Raw genomic sequence first — 22204 nt, forward strand, 5'->3', positions numbered from 1 at the left:
TTGCTTATCAGGCCACACTTTGATTTCTGGTTAAGTTCAGTCTCGGTAGTTTTACTCGGATGAAGTGTAGAAGCTTGTTTTTTGACAAAGCAGTGTCCAGACAATGTTTTGGATGAGTTGATCTTAAATTTCTAGGCCATAGCTTTCCTTCTAGGAGTGAGACACCCTTCACCCAGAGAAGATCCAAACAAATCCCTGAAATGAGTGAATTTCTCTCCGTTCCTCTCTAGACTTCGTGGCAGATCTGCTTAGACCTGCCCACTAGGGCTGTATTTCCTAGGTTAATCTAGTATTTGGCAAAAGGCCTACAGTTTTCACTGGGCATCACAGAATTTTTATTTTCATTTTGCTTTTTTCCCCCAAATTAAATCTCTCTTTTCAAATTATCAGTCCCAGAATAATGATAGAGAACAAGATAGTTACCTAAATATAATGCTTGTTTTTCTTTGCTGTGCCACGGGCTTTATTTTCCACCAAGACAGCATTGTTTCTGGGACTGCACTGAGGGTTTTTCTTTAGCGAGGGCAGTATATGGGGTCCCTGGTGGCCGCAGCTGAGAACCGCTGAGCTGACACCGATGCTCGAGTGCTAAGGCTTTGTAAATACCTCTTAGGAACCCTCTGCGTTGCAGTTCCTGGTGATTGTCCACACAGCCCCTGGAGCTAATAATTATTCTGTCTTTTCTGATGATGGCTTTTGTGCTGTTGTTTTTCTTCCTTCTGTTCTAACTTTCAGAGGTAGAAGGAGTGAACAGTCTGACAGTACTCTCTGTCCTGCTCAAGCATATACTGTACTTTGTCTTCTCATTCCTCTCTTTTTTTTTTTTATCCTCTTATTAAGAACTACATATATCAATCAGAGATACCATAATTTATAAAACACGCTGTCTCTGGTTACGTTTCCCTATCAGCGAATTCAATACATCCTTTTGAGAGATCTGCAATTAGCTTGGGTTACATGTAGTCATGTTCAGGAAGAATAACTAAGGATTTTATTTCATTTTTTAAATCTCCAATGTCTTCTGTTTGTCACTCTTAATCTTGGAGGTCATCTTTTCTCTTTATTCTGTGGTTGGTTTGTTGGTTTTTAAATGTATTCCTGCTGCCGTCGTGTTTTACTGTGGCTTTCACTGCTCATCATAAATTCAGTCCTTTCTTTTAGCTCAGGAGCTAAAGTGCTTGTGTGCACCCTGGTTAACTTACGTTTTAATTGCTTCAGGAAGAGCCTTTTTGTCTAATCCCTGTGCTTTCTGTAACTAAAATGACTGTCTAAAATTGGTGTTGGCTTTTCAGTGGACCTCGAGATTGGATTGCCAAGCAACAGGCGGTTAGAGCCGCCGCAAGCTTAAAGCTGCATGTGATTTTAGGCTGCACGTTATAGTTCTTCTCTGTGTTCCTTTTTTATTCTCTTACTTTTTTGCTTTTTTTTTTTAAAAAAAAATCTCATATTTTTCATTTTTTTGGTATCTTCTTACTCATGTTGTTTCTGAAGGTCCATTTGCATTTCTGCACGTCATTGTAAATCCTGTTCTCCCTCCCTCAACATTGCAGAAGAAATCATTGTCCTAAGTTTCATAATACATACTTCTGATCATTTGTGGCTTTCTCTAGTCATCCTTGAGCAAATATTTAATGTGGTCTCAATTTTGGTATATAGGTGTTACACCAGTGGTTATTATGAAGGAGAATTTTTCACAACCGTGTTTGCAAATTGCTTGTACAGCATTTCAGCATCTTTGGACGTGCAGGCTGAGCTCTCGGGCCAAGCAATCAGCGAAGTCAGATCTCTCAGACTGCCTTTTGGCACATGGGTAGTGTGGGTCTCTGGAGGTTGCTTTCCCAGCGGCACAGATGCCTTTGTGTGAGCAAAGAGCTTCTTGGCAGAGCTGGCTGCTCGGTGGAAGTAGGTGAGCGGCCACCCAGTACTTACACAGCACGGATTTAATCTGTGGGCTGGTCCGTACAGGATCTGGTAGAAGCAATTCAATAGGTGTCTCCATACTGAGGTAGTAGAGGTATTTCAGGTCGTGGTGAAGACCTTGTGGGGTTTCTGTAATTTACAGCACTGTATGTGGGAGTGATGAGCGCCTGGGGGAAAGTTGAACCCGAAGTCACCCACGAGGTTGAAATCCAAGGGCTTGCAGCGTGGCTCCCTTCTGCTGTTCCTTATTAGCTCAGTTTCCTATTTATTCCATCTAGACAAACCCTCCCAGTTTTTGGTGCGGTCTGCGTTTGTTTCCCCGTAGGTCACTGTTGATTGCGGAGCACTGAGCCTTCTCCTGACACAGCGAATGTCCCCGGTTCTTACAGCTGGGCGCACAAAGGCAGGGGCTGACATAGCTGCACGCTTGCTGCGTGAGGCACAGCCAAAGCCACTGCTGCCATTCTGCCCTTGCTTTTGAGGTACTGCCGGTAGGCAACGCTAAGGCTGAGGAGATGCTTGTGCTATTCCCTCTAATTAGCGTTGCGGTCTTCCCTCTCGTCGCCAAATTCAGTATTTTTTCAAGTGTATTTCAAGTGTAATGTCTTGCCTGCATTATTGCTAAAAATTTGTTTTTATAGCGAGACCGTTTTGTTCTAAATACAGTGTTGGGGCATATGGATGTAGACCTTTATTCTGTGCAATTTGAAGGAAAAATGAAGCTTAGATTTTGCAACCAGTGCTGAATTTTTTGTGTGAGGCTTCTGAGCGCTCCAGAGCAGATGTGCAAGAACTTTAGTGATAAGAGCCATAAAGGTTGTTGGTACTGTACTCTGTGTTTGTAGTTGTCTCTGCACTATAGTGATCGTTTAATCTGATTATTGAGATTTTACATTTTTAAGTTCAGTTTTGGTTTCTTACCACTTGATGGCAGTGAAGGAGCTAGTGTTGCCAGGCAAAGGTTCAGGGCAAGAACCATTATGAATAACAAAAGAGGAGGTACAAAGGAAGCCTCTGACATTTAATATTGTTCACATTTCTAGGTGATATTACATATACCACAAATGACAGCAGAGGAGGAAAAGCCTCTAGATGGAGCTTCAGTACTTCCAATGGGGACGAGTGGTTTGCTCCTATTTATAATAATTATTTCAAGCAGCAACTTCCCCATTTAGGAATGGAATGATACCAGACATAATCAATAAGTAATGTCGGTGCTTCTGCTATTACAAACATGCTGTCCTTCTTGAAGAGCATGAAATTCTGACATTTTTCTCACTCTTCTGTTCAAATCCTACTGCCTCTCAACGTTCTTAGGAATTCTCAGATATTGGTAAAAATACGCTATGTAGATTAAGTATCGGTGTAATTATTCAAGATTTTTTTTATAAGGTTAGGTTGATTTTACTGGTGGACCAAGAGCAGAAACATAGAGTTGAAATTGTAAAGTGCCCTGTGGTATTTATTGTTTTGCGTGGCCAAGTCTTGGCGAAGCAGCGTTTGTTGTAGCATTAAATATTACAGCGCGTATATGTGCGTTTGAGGCACTTTATTAGCGAAGGCTCTTTTGCACTCCCTACACCCATGTACACCTCTTGCCAAGCTGGTATGGGGAAATGAACCATATAATGGCCCTGCTACAGTAATTGGCTCCACATGGGTGGACTCTAGCGCACAGACAAAACCTTATTTGAAGTAATTGGTGCTTTGTGTAGGTACAAGGGTCTGTACATGCAGATTTATTTTGGATCCTGGGTCAAACCTTGGCATTAGTAAAGGTTTCAATTTCATGCAGTGTCTTTGACATGTAAGTGATTTTGAATGAGTATCAAAACCATCCATACAGATAATAGCAAGCAACTTGATTGAACTTGTTCGTTTAAAATACACACACCTAATATTTTACAGTTAAGTTTTTTGATTGAATACTGAAGAAAGACATCGGCTTCTTGATTTTTGTGAAAAGTACAGCCTGTTATTAATTTTAGAAAATACCGAAAAAGCAAATGATGACTCTGCATAGCTATTAAATATCTTAATCATTAGTCGGATTGTTCTAGTTCTGTGAGAGGCAATACTATGTAAACTCTTGGATGAAAATAAATGAAATTTTGTAGGAGTTATCACATATTTACTTTGGTTGCAGTTGCTGTTGGTATTTTTAAAAAGCATTCTTATTTAAAAAAAGCATTTAAACGCAATATTTCTAGTATTAGCTGGTGTCTGTTAGCCCTACTGAAATGTCCTTATATTGTGGCACTTCTTCATCAGTGGTATTATGAGTTTCTTATCAGTGCTGTTTTGAATAGGATTTGTTAGAAAATAATGTTTTAAGAAGTTTCACTTCATCATGTGGTATAGGTTGGTTGTATTCATTTTAATGTCAGTGGAAAATTTTAGCTACTGTGGTGCAATATCATTTTAAAAGAAGCTAGTGCAAGCTTTTCCAGCTGCTACTATTTGATTTAGGGGAATTTGAAATTTGAAAGGTACTAACAAAATTATCACAGCATTTGGAACATGAAATCAATTTGTTTTAGGAAGTTAGTGTTAATCTTGCTTTGTCTGCATGCCAGGTTGAATAGCATAATTGCCAAAAATCAGATACAGACAGAATGCATATGTATGAGCAAAATAAACTTTGTTCTTCTAGGTGATTGTCAAGAAATTTAGCAAGTGTAACTCAAGAAGTAGTCTTTTTTTTCTTTTTTCCCTCCGGAGGCAAGAATTTTACCTAGGTAAACTTCTCTTGGCTGATGGGCAATTTATTCATTCGGGTATTTGTTTTATGACTATATACAATTGCTATATCTTACGTTCAAGAAATCTCTTTTCTTTACAAAAGGGAAAAAAAGACCGTGGATGTAATGCAGCTCACACTTCCTGAAGGCTAACTAGTTTGTACTAAAGAGTTTCTGTATTAATCAGTGCCATAGTAGCAATTCCCCAGCAGCAGTGTGTTATTTTTATTTCTCCGTATCTGATTGAGAGTTGTTGGTAATGCTAAAGGTCTCAGCTTCTAGGTTTCATCTCTGTTAAAGTCAACGAATTCATACTGATCTTTAAAAAATCCTTTGGCTTTTTTCTTTTATTGTACTAAATCGTGGGGTCATTTTTGCTCTGCAGTTGTCTTAGTTGCATCTTTGTATTAATTTATCATTAAAACTTTGAGGTTGTTTGGCGTTTAAAAACAAAAAACGTTGATGGCATTTTTATTTTCCTTTGTCTGCTGAGCAAAGCTCAAACTGTTACTTCCTGCTTTGGTTGAAGGAACAAGTGAGTTCTTGGAAAAAGCATAAAATCACAAAAAGGAGCAACCAGTGTATGGACTAAATTTCCTTGAACGTTACTGGATTCACAAAGAATGAATCCCACATCTGTAGCCAATACTTAACTTTTGTTTGCAAGTAAAAATGCCCTGCCAGAACTGAAGACTCGGTGTTATTGTGGAGTTCATTTTTCAAGCCTTAGTTTACTTTTTCAGTGATGGAAAAGCTACACTAATTAATGCTAATCATGAGTTAGTGAAAATAATCAGAAGTTCCCTTTCTGTGATGAGATTGTCTAAACAGTTTTATTTTACTTTATGAAAAACTGATCATATAAAACTGTCCTAATGTTTAATGAGAGCAGAATAAATAAACACGAAGAACTTAAAATTGCTCATAGAATTAACTCTTCAGGTTTTTGTTTTACCATAAGAGAGCACTTCAGAATTTTAATTTCATTGTGTTGCAACACATCAATGCAGTGAGCAGGCACTTTTTGTTTGTGTGCCTTGATTTGATATTTGCCTAAATTTCAGACCCAATTAAAAAATTCGGTAGACTTCTTTCAGTAGAGAACAAAAAAAAATAAAAATAATTTCCTTTTTTTTATCACTAAAGCCTTTTTTTTTTCCTGTCTGGTTTTCCTTGTACCTCCATCATAAAGATTAACTGAGCAAATAGCCTTGAGAAGTTGTCTTCTAAAAAATATTTTCCTTTTCCCTCTTTTGCTACAAATGCTGACACAGAAATGTGGAAACTAATTATAGCTGTAATGTATCCTGATGGACCACATCCCAATTTCCTTTTGTCATTTCCTCATTTCTGAGAGTTGCTTCTCTCCCCCAGTTTCCCACTTGGTATTTTCAAGATTACTAGTTGAAAAGAGATGAGTGGTAGTGTAGTTGTTTCAAAAAATTTGCTAGTGTAAAGTCTTTCAGGTGAAGAACATTATAGAATGTATGTATACAGATTATAATCTGTGTGTGTCTGTAGAGTCTTTCTGAAATGATTATGGAAATTGTTCTCATTTCAGTTTTTCAAAGAGTGCTTGCTGTGTTAAGAATCCTTTATAAGCAGGACTCTTTCTTCCAGCTTGAGCTCAACACAAAAAGAAAAGTTTTCTTGGGTAAAACAAACTGTTCTCCATATGTAAAATTGTCTTGCTAATAAAGGCGCCCTTAATTTTTCAGTTCATGGATATTTAAGTCTGAGTCAAGATCCATAAATATTAGTGGATGAAAGCTTAGTGCCTGACAGTTTATTTGGGGGTGCGACTCTACAAGTGTTCAGGCAGCTGTCAGATTGGACTCTCACATCCTAGAAACTTGCAGAATTGCAATTTTAATTTTTAAAATAATCTTGTTGAAATTGTAGGCAAATTTTGATTGATCCACGTAGGAATAATATAGTTCTTTATTTTACGTTATTTTATTATTATATAGTGCAGGAAAACTCCAACACAAACCATGAAATATTGTTTCAAAAGCACAAGTACAAATACATTCTTAATTCCTTTTTTTTTCCTCTTTTATTTTTTAAAGAAAAGATATAGGTTACTCATGTTTATTCAGCTTCTCAGAGTTCATGTTCCAGAGTGCATAAGGTTTTTTAATTCTTACACAAATGATTTGCATTAAATGCGGTGATGAAATGAGGCAGAGGTACAAAAGTATTGCAAGTATGTCTTGTATTGCTGAATGCTGACAATACCATTCACATAAGCACAACACTTCAGGATTATTTATAACCTCTGGAAATGTGCCTCAATTTATATTTTGACAAGGTTCCCGGTAATTTTGATAAAAAATAGTTTCAGTCACTTGTGGTCTGAAAGTAGACATCTTCATTTGTGCTTCTGGAGTACTCTCACGTGTAGAGAAATAATGCTGAATTATTAACGAAGAACTCTACTGCACCTTAACAAAATTAGTAATTAAAAAGCTTAGCCTGTTTCTCATGCGGCTGCCATTATTTTTAGAATCTCATTACTTTCATTATACTTGAGAGATTTTACAGGGTGCTGGGTCTCGTCCTTCTTTGTCTCAGACGATGAAAATACATATGCCTGGCAGAAAATGGTTGGGAAATACTTCAGAGTCTGGTGAGACAAAAGGTGCACATCCCCGTAGGAGAACCGCCGGTCGCCTGGACGCTGTGCATTTCCCAATTGTCCGTGCACACCCGGGCTCATCTGATTTTAATACGGATGCAGCCTCTCCCTCCCCTCCCTCAGCACTGAGCTCCGTTTGCTGCTTTCTCCCCGCCACCCTGAAATGGGTGCGCTGGTTTTCAGCTGTGTTCAGCCTGCTGCTGCCCGCCTCGGAAATGCTGCACCTTCAGTGTTTTAAGGAATAATCCGTCGTGTGTTAGATTTGCCTTAAGATCTGTAATTTGAAATAGGCAAGCTGATAACTAGCCCGATTGGGCTTCAGTTTAGTAGAACCTTTTAAAATCAAATGATCCTTCAGAGAGCCTGCATTTATTTGTAGGGGAAAAATCACCGTTGCATGTAACTTGGTATAATAAAGCAGCTCTGCATTGCTTATGCGATTTATTTTTTGAATCCACTCGTTCCTGTCTTTTCCTCCGCCAGCCTTATGAACTCACGTACCAGAATACCACATCTAAAGGCTGCTAACAAATTTCTGGGGATGCATGCTGTAAAATTAGGGAACGTCAGTTTTTAGAATGTCTCAAATCTTAATTTGGTTTCTTTGTGCTTGTTCATTGTGATGATTTTTAATTCACTACATTATATTCTACAGGGTCTTTACTTATTCAGGCTCAGGGAGAGATCTGGCCCCAGTGCAGCTTCAGGCTTATGTATTGAAAGAGACTGTTGTCTGTAAAAACTGTTTAACCTGTAGATGTTGAGGGGATGTAGAGGGTGGGGGAGAAGATTGCAGGGGGAAAAAAAGTGGTTTCATGGGTAAGCTAGTCAGACGAAAAGTGCCCTTGAGGATTGGATTCTGTTCCTCTCTCTGCCACAGAATTCCTATGTGATGCTAGGCAAGTCGTTTAAATGAAACTTTTCCCAAGTGGTGACTAATTGATTTGAGTGCTCTGCAATTCTGGTTGCATAATTTGAGGTACTAGGGGCTTATATGCAGAAATACTGAGGGCTTGCAGCTGCAGCTGAAGTCGATTAAAGTCTGTGCCCTGGCTGTATGGAATGTTGTTTGATACTAAGCGCTCAGAAAAATCCTATCTGAGATAAAATTAGCACCTGAGATGACTGAAGATTTTACCTTAGTCTGTGCCTCATTTTGCAACGCATTAAAAAGAAAAAAAGAGAAAATATTGCAATGCATTAAAAAAAGGAAAGTACTGCACGCTTATCTTAATGATGTTACAAAGGTGAATAATGTTATTGATGAACTCTGTTGCCATTGTGATGGGCTTCAAAACAAATAAGCACGTCTTCGAAGCGTGTTTGAATAGCATGTGGCTACGAGTGGATGAGGCCACACATGAACAAATGTGTGGAGAGAAGTACTGAATAGCTGCTGGCTGGGTAAGCAGTCGTCTTCTGTGCGATGCATAAAGGCAGGGCGGCGGAGCAGTGGGGAAAGGCTGGAGTTCCTTTCCATGGAAACACCAAGATCTCCCCAAATCTCCTTTACCTGTTCAGAATACTCATTATTATCTGTGTCATTGTCATATTTCTGTTACCCCTTAATTTTTAAACTGTAAGTTTAGAATTTAAATAAGTCATTCTTTTAACAATCTCACTGTTTTCAACAGTAATTTCTCTTGCTACTTACTTAAAAAAAAAAAAAACACAAACCAAACCAACACCCAAAAAATAAGGTACCAACTTTTCTCCTGATAACAAAAGAGAACAAAAGTAGAACTTGACCAAAACTTTTTATCCTTTTGGTCTGTTTGCCAACAACGTGCTCTTTGTTGACATTGCCACGGGGTATTCGGCTCCCACTGCTGGCATCTGCCTGACTGCTCAGGGTTTGTGTGGGACTAATTGGGAGAGGGAAGCTCGATAAGGAAACACTCATTCTAGTCCTCTGCTTTTCTTCCTGCTTACTCAGTTTCTTTGCCCTGCAGCCAGTATTTCTTTTATTTTGGCCAGTGATACTTGCTGTGACTTACTCTTTCAGAAATAATTTTGCAGTCTTTCTGCCACCACTGTTTGGTTTTTGTTTTGTTGGTTCTGAAAAAGTCTTCCCCCGCCCCTAATAAGTTACGAGAGGAAGAAATTGCATCTGGCTGATGCAATTTCTTGGATTTGATTCCACGACTGAGGTTATGAGATAGAGGGAAACGTGGCTTTGGCCTGTGGTTTATGCTTGTGGGGTTGTCAGTAACGGAATGCTTTTTTCCATGTAGTAGCTTGCAGGCTTGCAGCTTTATTCCTTTCTTCCCTACCTGTGGCAAAAGTTACTTACTAAATATTCTTGCCTGTCTGTTGATCTTTCGTCAAGTCTTGACTTTCTGTTTATAACTTGAGAATCTGGGGGAGAACCAATGTTAAAATATTGTATGGTAATTTATCTTTGCTTCACTTAACTCCCGTGGTCACAAAACTTTTCCTATGGCTTTTAGTTTTGAAATAGTCTATGTTTGTCAGTGCTTCTACTAGAGACCGTGGTATCAGAGTTTTATCTTCTGACTTTCACTGTTATCTTTAATGCTGATAATCCCGTAATCCTATGTTGAGAGGCAAGTAAATGAATTAGTAATAGTCACTATCTTCTGCGGTCAGTTGGCTGAAACAGATTTCTCGTAGCATAGTTAATGGCATGTAACCTGTGCCAAGTTTGTATTGCTGTTCACTCAACTGCTAATTCTTCTTTTCCATAGGCGTAGAAAAATGCATGCTCTTCCCCTTTATTTTGATCTTTCCTCCTTTTGCAGTTTGTCTTGCTACCAGCTCTGCTCAGCCAACTTTCTGCTTCCTGCAGTCGGCTGCTGCCGTCTGTCCTGCGCCGTGCTGTTGCCTCCAGATTGAGGAGCTCTCCTTCCAGTGCCAGGAGAAAATTCCTCTTATCTGCTTGTTACCTGGGCTCGTGGTGGTGAGGAAATGAAAACGGGGAGGGAGCAAACAGATGCATTCCTTATGACGAGAACGGGGCTCTGTGGGTGAATGAGAGACGAGAGCAGGCAAATAAGGTCCGTCCAAATGCTGCCTTTTACTATCAGTGACTGAAAAACGACCGTACATTTGCTCCATTACTTTGACTTCAGAGGGTGAGAACTATTATTTTGTCTCTCTCAGCCCTGTGACAGTGCTGACAGGCTACTTAGCTTCCTGGCAAAAAAAGGCTAGTTTGTGCTGAATTATTTTAAAGTCTGGGTGAGGAGAGGAGCAGGCACATGTGTGCTCATACACGTGTTTGATACCCGCTGCCTTTTGTAGCGATGAGGTTGCAGGGCGTTGCACTCACCTAGCTGAAAAATGCTCAGGTGTGGAAAAATGTTCGCTTCACTCCCACCGTCTCAGCTTTGGCTCTTTGTGCATGCCTGCCCTCTGCTTCTGCTGGATTTGTCTGCAGTTTTGGAGCATGGCAGAGGCTGGGGGTGACTGCCTCCACCAGCTCTTCCTACGCTGCTCCCAGGTGGGAATGCCCCCACGAGGGGCTCTTCTGTGTGAGTAGTGCCTGGAGGTCTTGCTCTGGTCTTCTGCCTCTTGCAGACCAGGAGGGAGGCAGTTTATTATATTATTATGAATGAATTACTTCCCTCCTTTCCTGGCGCAAACGGGGTGCCTCCATGGTAGTGCTGGAAAAGAACAGTAACTCCTTGCAGGGAATGGTTTTATGAAAAGCAGGAAAGTGATCTTTCTGCCTCTCACTTGGGCATGTGCAACTTTCTGCCTCTCACTTGGGTTCAGTGCAAACACTCGAATTTAAAAAACATAGAGGGCAATTCAGGGAACAGTGTGCCACTGTGCGTAACAGTGTCTGCCTACAGCTGCCATAAATCTTGAGAGGTAAGTATCTTTCTTCAGGAGTACTTGGCTCATTCTCGGTAGAAGTAATGTCAGATAGGCATTTTTAGTGACCGTAATACCAATTTCCATACAAAGTCACTAGTGAATGGGAAGGGCTGTCTTTAGTTCAGTTCCATCACAAGTCATGGCATATGTATAGTTTTTTTTTTTTAATAAGGGCAAGATTTTTTAACAAAAAATAGTTTAGTTTTACTTTAGCTTTCAATGATGTATGAATTCATTGTGTGTGTGTGAGTTTTAATTGATGGTTCCTAATGATAAGCTTGATTTCTTTATTCAGGTTCCTTTGAACATCCATTGGCTAGTTTATGAGTCATAAAGAGCTGTCAGGTTTTGTGAATGGTTATTTGGGATGTCCTCTGCTTTCTGCTGTGTCCCTTTATGAGATGTGCCTTGCTGTATGCCATCAAACTGTGAGTGGAAGTCAGGCAGTGCTGTGCTTTCAGCTCACCCTGTTAAGAAGGTGGCAACTTTTAGCAAAGCGGTGGGCCGTCGTAATAGGAAATCTGTTAAGCTTACTGGAGTTTAACTGAGATGGTTTTTTATTAGGGTTTAGGCTGGGTTGTGTCTTACAGAAATTTTGCTGACGCTGGCATCTGTACTACGGAGAGTGATGGAGGGCATTCCTATATTCTTTCAAGGAGGCTATGTACTAACTCAGCAGTGAATTACTGTATGGGTAGTGGCATGTTACAACCTCCCTGAGGTCTTCTGAGTCCCGAGGTAGTAATAGCTCATTAAAATGGTAGTTAATGAGTATAAAGGGATCATTATGCGACTCCTTTACATGGTGGGTAGGGCTAGATTCTAACTAGTTCAGTAGAAAGTGGTCTAAATAAAGATGGAAAGAATTTGATAAATGCTGCTGGTAGCTCTTTATAAACCTAGCTATTTAAAGCAATGCATTTGAAAAAAAAACACACTCAAAGAAATAAATTTTGAATAAATTAATACCTGTTTCTGAATGTACTTCAGGGCTTTCAGAGGAATCAGAGTTACTTTAACATAGTCTGTGATAAAGAATCTTTAGTTAAAAATATGCGGCATTTTGCCAATCTCAATCAGTTGATTTGGGGAGAAAAATAGGAAAAAAAACTCTTATTTATTTAAGATCTCCTGATCCGTAGGCATTTTCTGTTCTGTATGGCAAAAATAAATGATGAAACTCTTTTTTTTTTTTCTCAAGAAGGAGGAGAGAAACGTTATATGATGTTGTTCATAGAAAACATAACTACCTTCGTGGTCTGGTCACTTTTCTGTGTGTTCCATTTAGCTAATGCTATTTTCTGGAGAAAGGTTTTAAAGATTTACCTAGATTTTGTAGCAGATAGATGAAAACCTTCTTGAATTCATTCAGCTCTTCCTGTCTTCTTCCAGGCTCTGTAAGGACAAACAAACCAGTAAAAGACTGCAGACTGAGGTACATGTAGAGCTCAAAAGTCAGGTTCAGTGGACAGGACTATTTTTAGGCATCGCTAAGCTAAGGAAAATAACATTGCTGCTGAAAAATGACCGCTTCAGAAATATTACAGTATGGTACAGAAACTAGGTAAATAGTGGGGAAAGGAGGGTGGAAACAAATATTACGTTAAGAAAGAAATACAGAATTTTGAGAGAGGTGCTCCTTCTTTCTGTCATAAATGAAGATATTATGACTGCCATGCTTGGATATGGTTTAATACAGTGTCTCTACCATATCCTCATATAGGTGTTTTTGTTGCAGGAATTAAATGTGTATTTATAATAAACCAAACACTACGAAATAAACCAAATATTAACAAAATACTTTCATTCGTTCTAAAGTTTTTATGATCATTGTTGAAACTCCTGCCTGCTTTTTTTCTCATCCGGTTTTCTTCTTTTCATCTGACATTCCCAAGGAAACCTTGCGGATCCTGTCTGTTTATGGTATCTTTCTAGGCTTAAAGATGATAAATCTGATGGAGAGTCTTCTAAACTCAAATAATATGGATAACTTATTAGGGAACATCTACTACAGGGTGATTTTCTCAGTGATTCAAAGTAACTGGTCTGTAGCAGGAAAAACAAGCCTAATGTCTAGCAGTCCAAGTCATGCCAGGGCCCCCCCCGGCTTCAGATTCCTAGGAAAGAAGGGCTTCCTGCCTCCTCCTGATATTTGCTGCTCCTTCTGAGGATCACTTAGGTTCTGTGAAAATCTCACGGACTGTTTTGGCGGGAAGAACTGCCATCTTCACCGTGACAGGAATACTGTCCTGCAGCTGGGAACTTCTGAACTACCTGAACAGTTGCAGTAAATCCTGTTGGAATATTGTCAGTGTAAGTACTAAATTGATCTTCAAAGGGATATTTGGATCCTAAAGCACAGGACTGTTAGTGATCTGCTATACCTGACTGTGGCAGAACCAGTTAAGACTGAGTCGTGCCTGATAAACCCGTGCAAGATCTGCTTGTAATGGAGGCTTCGTCAGCCCGTTCGGTGGTAGCTAATGGTGCTTCTGGAAGTTTTCATCGTTTCTAACTTAAATCTTCTTGAGGGTTACTTAACTGTTACTGCTTAGCCTTGGTACGGACAGGTCAATTACTCCATTTCTCTTTGCAGCTACCTTATGTGTATTCGAAGATGATGTGTTCCTAGTCACGTGCCTTTCCTTTAGACTAAAGTCACTCCTTTCAGTTTCCCTGAACAAGTTGCTTTTTGTTTCTCCTACACCTCTTACTGCTCAAATCTGTTGCTTCCCTCTGCATTTCATCCAGATAGGCTCAGAGCTGTCTTCAGAAGCGTTGTTGGAGCGGAGGCAGCAATCTGCTGAGCTCTTCCAGCTGCTGCGTGGCGTGGCGTGGCTGCTCGTAGCCGTGCCGCTGGTGTCACAGCGGGCTGTGCTGCACGGAGAGGCAGCAGCGTGACACTGACTCACGCTCAGCTTGTGATTCACCCCTCCTTTCTGCCTAGCTGCCTTTTTCCATCCCGTCTTTGTGTAGTCGACAATTTCTGTCCAGATGTGGACCATTAGTCTTTCCCTTACAAAATAATGCATCTTTAGAGCAATTGTACTGTTTGTTGAGATCTTTTAAAACCTGAATTCTGTTCAACAGCATCTTTGTAGGCTTTCCGAGGTTAGTGGTAGCTACCAGCTTAATAGTGATTCTGTAACTCAACTTGACAGTTAAAATACTGAGTATCAGTGGACCTGAGACAGAGCTCATAAAATCCTATTTGATACATCTTTTCATTTTTGATAGATAGATCCTTTAACTATTCAAGGTATGTTTTTTTTTCTTTCCTATTGGTTTTGCACCTGCAGTAGAAGTTTCATGTTACACATGTTTTTTTCATTTGTTTAAAGAGTGTCGTGCATTAAAAGGATTACTAAAGATGGGAAAATGTTCACTGTGTATTCATTCCAAGCTTAGATAACAGCTTTTATTTAAATGTTCTTAAAATGCTTGTGAAGTCGAGCAACAATTAAAAATATAAATTAAAGCAGTGTATAAACATGAAGAACTGCTGGGGAAGTACACTTGTTTACATGAGTTTTTATATTAGCATCCATGTGTGAAAATATATATATGATGGATGTGTGTAGAGGGGCATATAAATTAGTGTCCTTCACAGCTGATGGGGCTAAGGAAGTTGCAACTAAATAGTTAACGTTTATTTTGAAAGTAGATGTCTGTGGGGATTATTCAGCATGTAAATGCTGTGCTGATGCATAAGCTAGTGGGCAGATTTTAACAGCTGTGTTAGAGATAGTTGTTCTCTCTTGGCTTCTTGTATGGCTTTCTAATCTTTTCAGCCATACATCCTATATCCTGTTTCTCATATGTCCTTTTTCTCCTCATTTTTTGGACATCAGAACTGAGGGTTATAAACACCTTTCAGAAATAAAAACGGTTTTATGTACTTTTAGAGCTTACAAGTTAATTAGAGATGTAGTCAGAAAAGTCACAGCAACAATTCAGGTGGCATGGGAGTCAGTAATTAGAAAGTAGCCAAAGCTTTTTGTGTGTGCGTTGTTTTTTATTTTTTTTTGGTCTTTGATTTTCTTTAACACCTTCATAATTAAGTCTGTGGTCATCAGTAATCTCCCTCCAAAATTTATGCTTAAATTGAGGTCTGGGAAGCTGTTACTTGGAAGGACAGGCTAGGTATGTGGGAGAGTGGGTCCGTAATGTCAGTTCTGGTGGCAGGATGTAATGGGAACAGGATAAGCAAGAGGAGGAGGGAGGAGGAGATAAGAGCCTTGGATGGGTGTAGCCTTGCTGATTCTGATTTCCTTTAATTCCTTACATACTTAGAAACCTACTGAAGCTGAAATGTAGCAAGAAAACTATATCACCAATGAAGTGGCAGCATATTTGAGGCATTACATAGAAGGAAGGGTTGGAACTTGTCAGATCCAACACCCAAAAGTCTTCACTGCCTTGTACTGGTGCTCCACAGCTGTCAAGTGCAGCATCAGCTGTCCATGGTTAAAGCAGCATTCCCTCCCATGTGAACCAGGGGCTGTAGTGTTTTTTGTTCCTGGGATTACGTTGCAGGATCAGGAGTCTTCTAGGTGATACATTTATCTGAGAGCTGTAGATTGGAAATCTGTGAAGCAATGGGCAGATTTTTAGGAGAACCCCTGACAAACAACTTTCATTAGTCTGTAAGGGAATACACACACACACACATCTTGTAAATACATATACTCAACTATCTATACTAAAAAATGTAGATAACATTATGTAAAAATATAAACAATAAATACAGTACATAAAATAATAAATATATAACAGCATTCCTGGAAAAAACATGTGAAATAAATAAAGGATACCTACTTATTCCTTCTTTTTGAACTACTAGAATGAAAAACTAAATGAAAATAAACCATAACAGTAGGCAGGATTTTAGATTAGTCTGTACTGTCTTGAATTATGCCCTTAGTGATTGTTTGATAGCTTTTCTTCATTTTGAATTTGAGGGAGTAATTCTAAAAACATCATGACAGAATTAGTGAGTGTTCTTTGCATCTCAGATACGAAGCTCGTGTTAAATCATAACTTGCGGTTATACATGATGATGTTCTCTTGGGCAATCTAATTTTTCATATGAAAATAACCAATTGCTGAAAATCTAAGTAAAAAAAGGTAAAAGGCTAAAATAGTTTCAGCAGAAAAACAAAATACATACAAATACTGTTGTTCAAATCGGCCAAGAAAACTGAAGCTCATGTAATTGTGCACATGTGCCGAAGAGAACACACTTTTTTAGGTTCCTCAAGCATGAGGCAGCAGAATTTTCATTCATTTGGCACGCTAGGCTGGAAGCAGAGTCTTCTTTCATTTGACACACTCCCCTGTAAACAAACATGCCAGCTAAGGGATTGTGCCAGTTACCAGAAGCCTACAGGAATACATTGTGCTGGTTTGTATTCATTTTCATTTCATGAATTGCTTTAAAACTTAGCAGCATCAAAAAGCATTAAAACACCTTTTTAGCATGATTTTTGGTCCCTGCATATTTCCCTGCTGTGCTGTTATTCTGTGTAAATCAAGGGAATGTGGAGAGGCGCATGGCTCCGTCTGCGGCAGAGCAGCGCTCGGCTCCGTCCTGGGCGCGCTGGGAGCTGTCATCTGCAGAGAAGCACCAAATGGGGGTTAAGCTCGTGCTCCGTCCTTGAAAAAGAGGAGCGTCTTAGAAAGAAGCTCTGTAAAAATAAAGGGGGAGTTGAACAAAGGTTATGCAGCAAGAAAGCCAAAACTCAGCTCGCATCTGTTAGCTATAAAGGTTCGTAGATACCGTGGGGTCTTCTGGGAGACACTCGCTTTTCTTTCCTAGAGGAGTAGCCTTCAGGATTGCCAGCATGTCCTTCCCACCTCTGGAATTTGCTACAAGGCTCTATTTCCATCCTAGATGCATTTCCAAGCATCGACTTGGCAAACGCAGGTGTACTTCTTGGACCTAATGTGTTCATCAGAGCTGAAACTGGTGCTGGGTTGCGGTGAATTCATGTAGGGAAGTACATGGGGGAGTGGTATTTCAGTCCAGTTCGATATGGGTGAGCCTTCGTTTATTTCCTCGTCCTGTGCTAGCGGTAGAGGAATACGTGGCTCTGCCTGCTGCCTCTTGCCATTGCTTTTCCTCCTGGTGTTATTGAACAATTTGTCAGTGCAGAAATACCGTGTGGGTGTGATTATTTTTTTTTTCCTTTAGGGAAATTACTTGAAGATGTTAGGGGAAACAGTGGTGTTTGTGCCCAAAATACACGTATTGTGAAATGTAAGGCTGTTAGTACTGATGGTGGGAATTTTGGGTGTGTATTTGTTTTACTGAGGGGCTCGTTTCACTTTATTAAAAAAAGAAAAAAAAGGATACAAGGTTTAGAGTGAATGTAAGCCATTGAATTGTACAGTTTTGGTAGGAATTTGGTGAGAATTACCTAGGAAGGGCCAAGTGTGGTTGCGCTTCTGTCCCCACATGCTCAAACACAACATGTAAGAAGGTTTTTACATCTCGTGTCTCGTGAAGGCCTACCTGTGCTGGGGCCTAAGATTTCACACTATAATACAGCTAACTGGGGCTGTGTGCAGACATCACTTCTGGTTGCCATACACCTCCAGCAATACAGCCTGCGGCAAATACTGCACAGCAGCATTGCAGTGGTACAGACGCACCGATGCCATCCTCTTTTAGCCCATTAACAAGTGATTGGACAAACTGCAAGTGAATAGAAATGTGACTTGTGTCAGCCTACTCGGTCCTTTGGACCACTTGCGCTCCCCTTGCTAATAAAGATAACGCCACCTCTTTGAAGACATCGGCAGGCATATTTAAAACCCAAGATGAATTGAGCACATTTCCTGTGTTAGAAGCAGTTGCTAAATTGTAAGTAACTAAGTCTTGTTCTATAACTGCATTGCACTCAGGGGAACAATTTAGGTTTTGAATTGTATATGTTGGTAAGTGAAAACTATGTAGACATTGATTATTTTTTTCCCCTTGACCTAATCATTGTTTGCCTATGGCAATATCTGATATGTTATGTGTTCACCAAGAATTGTCTTGGGACCACAATGAGGCTTTTTTGAAGCTTCATTAGTAATCATAGTTACATTAGGCATAGCAGGCAATGGAGTAATAGACTTGCACTGCTCTGCGCCAGTTTTTCTGTTTATTATAAAGGTGGAAGTGGACTCTGTGGGTGGGACTCTGAATTTGTATTGGCAGATGAGAAAGCCAGATTTAAATCTGTTAGCTCTTACATATTTTCAGCAAGTTTCATTTTTTAAAACAGAAAGCAAATTTACATTATTTTTTGTCTGTTATTGTTTGTGACAAAAAATCCATTCTTTGTTTCTCCTTATGTGGTTGTAGTCTAATGATGTAACTTCTCTTTATAATACTGGGTAATGCGAAAATGATGCTGAGTAAAATAATATTTAGTAATACGTTTTTCATCATCTGAATTAAACAAGCTGCAAAAAATAAATGGCATAAATAGAGAGAAGAATGTTTCTTTTTTTTGCCTACCCTGGGAATCTGATAGGTATCACCCTTCAGAAAAAAAAATGATTAGAATTAAAACAGAGTACCTTATGTGTGTGTTTAACTTTTTTGTCTTATGGTTGATTCCTTCAAATGGTAAGCTTGTTTGTATATTAAAAAACTTGTTTGCAGTGCAAAGGCTTCTGCTGAAAAATGTAAAAGATGAACTTCTACCTGGAAATCTTGTAACTAAACACACAAAACTCTACTTGCTCAATGAAGTGTTAGTAATTAAAAAGTTCCCTCAAGAATACTTGCATACATTTGCATACAAAAGAGGCCAGGCTGTGGCTTAACAACATATAGGCTTGTTTGATATTTCTGAGAACTAATTCTAGCATAAAGCACCTTTTCCTCCCTTGACCTGTCTACTGTGTGCCTTCTTTCCAGCTACACAGCTGGGCAACTGAGCAGTTTTTGGTTTGGCTTAGAGAGTTCATTTTGCATTGCCCTTTAACGTAAGTGCTTACATTATTCTTTTTTATTATTATTTTTCCCACAAAATATGCTTCGTGGAGAATTGGCTTTTTCCTACTGAAAAACAATGTAAGGCTCTCATTCATGAAAGTGGAATTAGGCGCTGAGCACAGAAGCGGAGCTGCCGTTCCAGTGAGTAGTTCTCAACTTACGAGAGCCATTCACCAGACACAGGTGTGTGAAGGGACATTCAGCCTTGCAAGTGTTGGTGGCAATATTTCTGTGAACAGATAGTTATCAAGGAATAGGGCTAGGCTTTTTAGTTTTTTTGATGATTCCACATGAGGGAGACAGTGTGACAGACTCATTTGGCTTCATCATGGCACAACGTGCCAACATGAAGTGCACTGGTGGAGGAGTCACCTAATGCTCTGTCAGTCTGTCCATCAGTCTATGGCAATAGCATCTCATTCTGCTATTAAATTATACGCCTATGCAGATCTTATTTTTCCCTCTTTAGGTGTAACTGAGATCAACATTTCTGAAAGGTAAACTATGCAATCCAGCTTCTCTTCTGAGCTGTGTCTTTAAAACAAACAAAACGAGAGTCCTGGCTTTTTCTCACTAGTCTTTGGACTAGAATAACATCTTATTCTAGAAAGCATTGACTCTTCAGCTTGATGTTTTGCTCCTCAGCCTTCATGGAAGTCTTACTGGTGGCAGCCAACAGTCAGCTAGCTATAAATGAAAGTCTCTTGGAACAGCTGGTTTCAATATGGTAGATATTTCGTTATTAGTTCAAAAATAATTATTCTTGTAGCCTATTTTGGGCCATACAATACTAGTAAGTTTTGTGGTGATGAGAGGTTTTTATTTAAATTACTTCAGTTTGCACCTCTAAGGCCATTCCGGACAGCTCCTGAAGGATCCTTCAGGAACCTTTCCTGAAGATGAGTAACGTTACCCGTAGGTAGCATTAATTAACATGTTTGGAACTTGATTTTCAACACACGCAATATTTTTCTGTGTTGAGCTGTGAAGAATTAATCAGTTAGCTGGCAGGCTTACTGTCATTTTGGAAATGTATGTGAATCAGCAGTGATGAAATCATTTATAGCAGCATCATAGCAAATATTGAATCATTTCCTGTTATTACTGTCCCATTTTTGACCTTCTGGGGGTTTAATTACAACTAGCTGGAATGTTAATAAAGATCACTTAGATTATTTAGCTAAAACCATGGCCAGTAAACTAATTCTTGATTTTTATTTGCTATGGTAGCATTGAAATACTGTATTTTGTATTAAGGACAAGCCCATGTTGTGTATGAAGTGGCTGACTGGGTTGAAAGATTGTTTTGTTTGTTTTGTTTGTTTGATTGTTTTGTTCATCTCAAGGTGAAGCAACATGTAAGTTTAAGCAGCTTTACGTTTCAAAGTTGACTTGGGATCTCTTGCTTTGATTAAGTATGAAACAGAGAAACTGGTCCTGGTCTTCTACACAAAAAAATTTGTGTTGCTCCTGTATGAAACTTCGGCTTAAATCGTCCAGATAAAACTGAAAACACTGTAACTTTTTTGCACGTTTGTTGTTTGAAATAGTTGGAAGATTTCTGCCAGACAGCTCCTAAAAATACGGCTTTATCAGGTTTGAAACTGTTCGTTGGGAGTGTTCCAAAAATTATGCCAAGCACATCTAAATGTGTAGTAGAGAAGGAATAAGCTGTGGTCTATCCCAAGCACACAGCCTGGAGAGGCTCATTTCTTGAGGTTATCATGGTCTCAATCCCTCATTTTTAAAAGATTTGTTTACATTGTGTTTTCCTTTTTATTTCATGTAATTCTACTAAGCCTGCATCTCAAGAATGTCATGTTTCATAGGGTTTAGAAGAGATATTTAGTCAGACTGTCTCTTCCTTCTCCTTAAGTAAGTGTTAGAAATAAACCTATCAAACGATGTTAATTTGAAATATCTCCCTTGCAGTAAGCAAGATGGAAGCGAGCAGGTACTTAGTCGAATTTGGCTTTTGTGTTCCATAGGAGTAGCTGTTGGAAAATTTAAAAATGAAAAAATACATATGCTGTCTTTTAGGATAAACCTTCTGTGTGAGAAATCAAAGCACCTTCTTTGGACAAACAATAGATTATGGAAATTTTGGTCTTGCATTAGGGGATAATACCAATTTCCTTACAGTGTCATTGCACTTTTCCACACTTTCTCCCTTTCCCCTTCCCCTCTCCCAAATCTTTCTCTGTTGTTCCCTCCTAGCCCAAACTGGTACACAGCCTTGTGTTATGAAACTGAAATTTTAAAAATGAAAATAATGATTTATAATAAAAAGCTTGACAGACTAATTACAGTATTGCATTAATTATTATCTTATTTCAGCTCCGTTCCTCTCACAGCTCATTCAGATCTATTTTTTGGGTGTGTTTAAATCCCTATTGACACTGTAATTTTGATAAAGAGACTATACTGGGAACAATACATACATAGAATTATGAAATCAAAATTGTCAGAGGAATACTTTATTTCTAAAATGTTGCCTTGGTTATGTTTGTTAAGGAATGCATGTACTTCTGTTTAAATTTAGAGCTTTGTAGATCTTCTGACGACTGTAACCCCAATATATACTGCATTATACAACTCTTGAAATCTTCCTTTTCTGGATATCTTCATAGGATGTACTGCATGGCAGACATTAATTCAGAAGTTTGTGCATTGTGCAACTAATTTGTATTTTTGCAAATCTTGGTATCGTGGACGCATTTTTCATTTCTGAATTTTATTTTTTCTCCCAGTGTGTGCTATTTTTATCATCATCCAGATATAGGTTGATGTCAGTGCCACAAAACAGCTTCAAGACTGCAATTTGAAGCTACTTTAGAAAAATACAGTTCTTTAGATGTGGTGAAGCTGAAGTTGAATGGAAGTCCTATTAGTGGTGAATTTCATGTAAATGTTAATAAGGGAAGCGTTCATAGCAAGTCCCAAGTTTGGGAAATTGAGCATGATAATTTGCAGAAATGGTGACTTGAAGGTACACAGCTGCAATAATTTTCAGTTTTTACTTGAACTTTCAAGTGGTGCAGAAGGTGCAAGGGTTATTTTTTAAGCAAG

The 22204-nt window shown here is 39.1% G+C and overlaps 1 protein-coding gene across 1 annotated transcript in view; it reads left to right on the top strand.

Moving 5' to 3' along the window:
- Positions 1-22204, top strand: part of DNAJC1 (DnaJ heat shock protein family (Hsp40) member C1) — a 103726-nt gene that overhangs the window by 14819 nt on the left and 66703 nt on the right. The window lies entirely within an intron of this gene.

The sequence above is a fragment of the Cygnus atratus genome, chromosome 2 (genome assembly GCF_013377495.2).
Source record: "Cygnus atratus isolate AKBS03 ecotype Queensland, Australia chromosome 2, CAtr_DNAZoo_HiC_assembly, whole genome shotgun sequence".
NCBI lineage: Eukaryota > Metazoa > Chordata > Aves > Anseriformes > Anatidae > Cygnus > Cygnus atratus.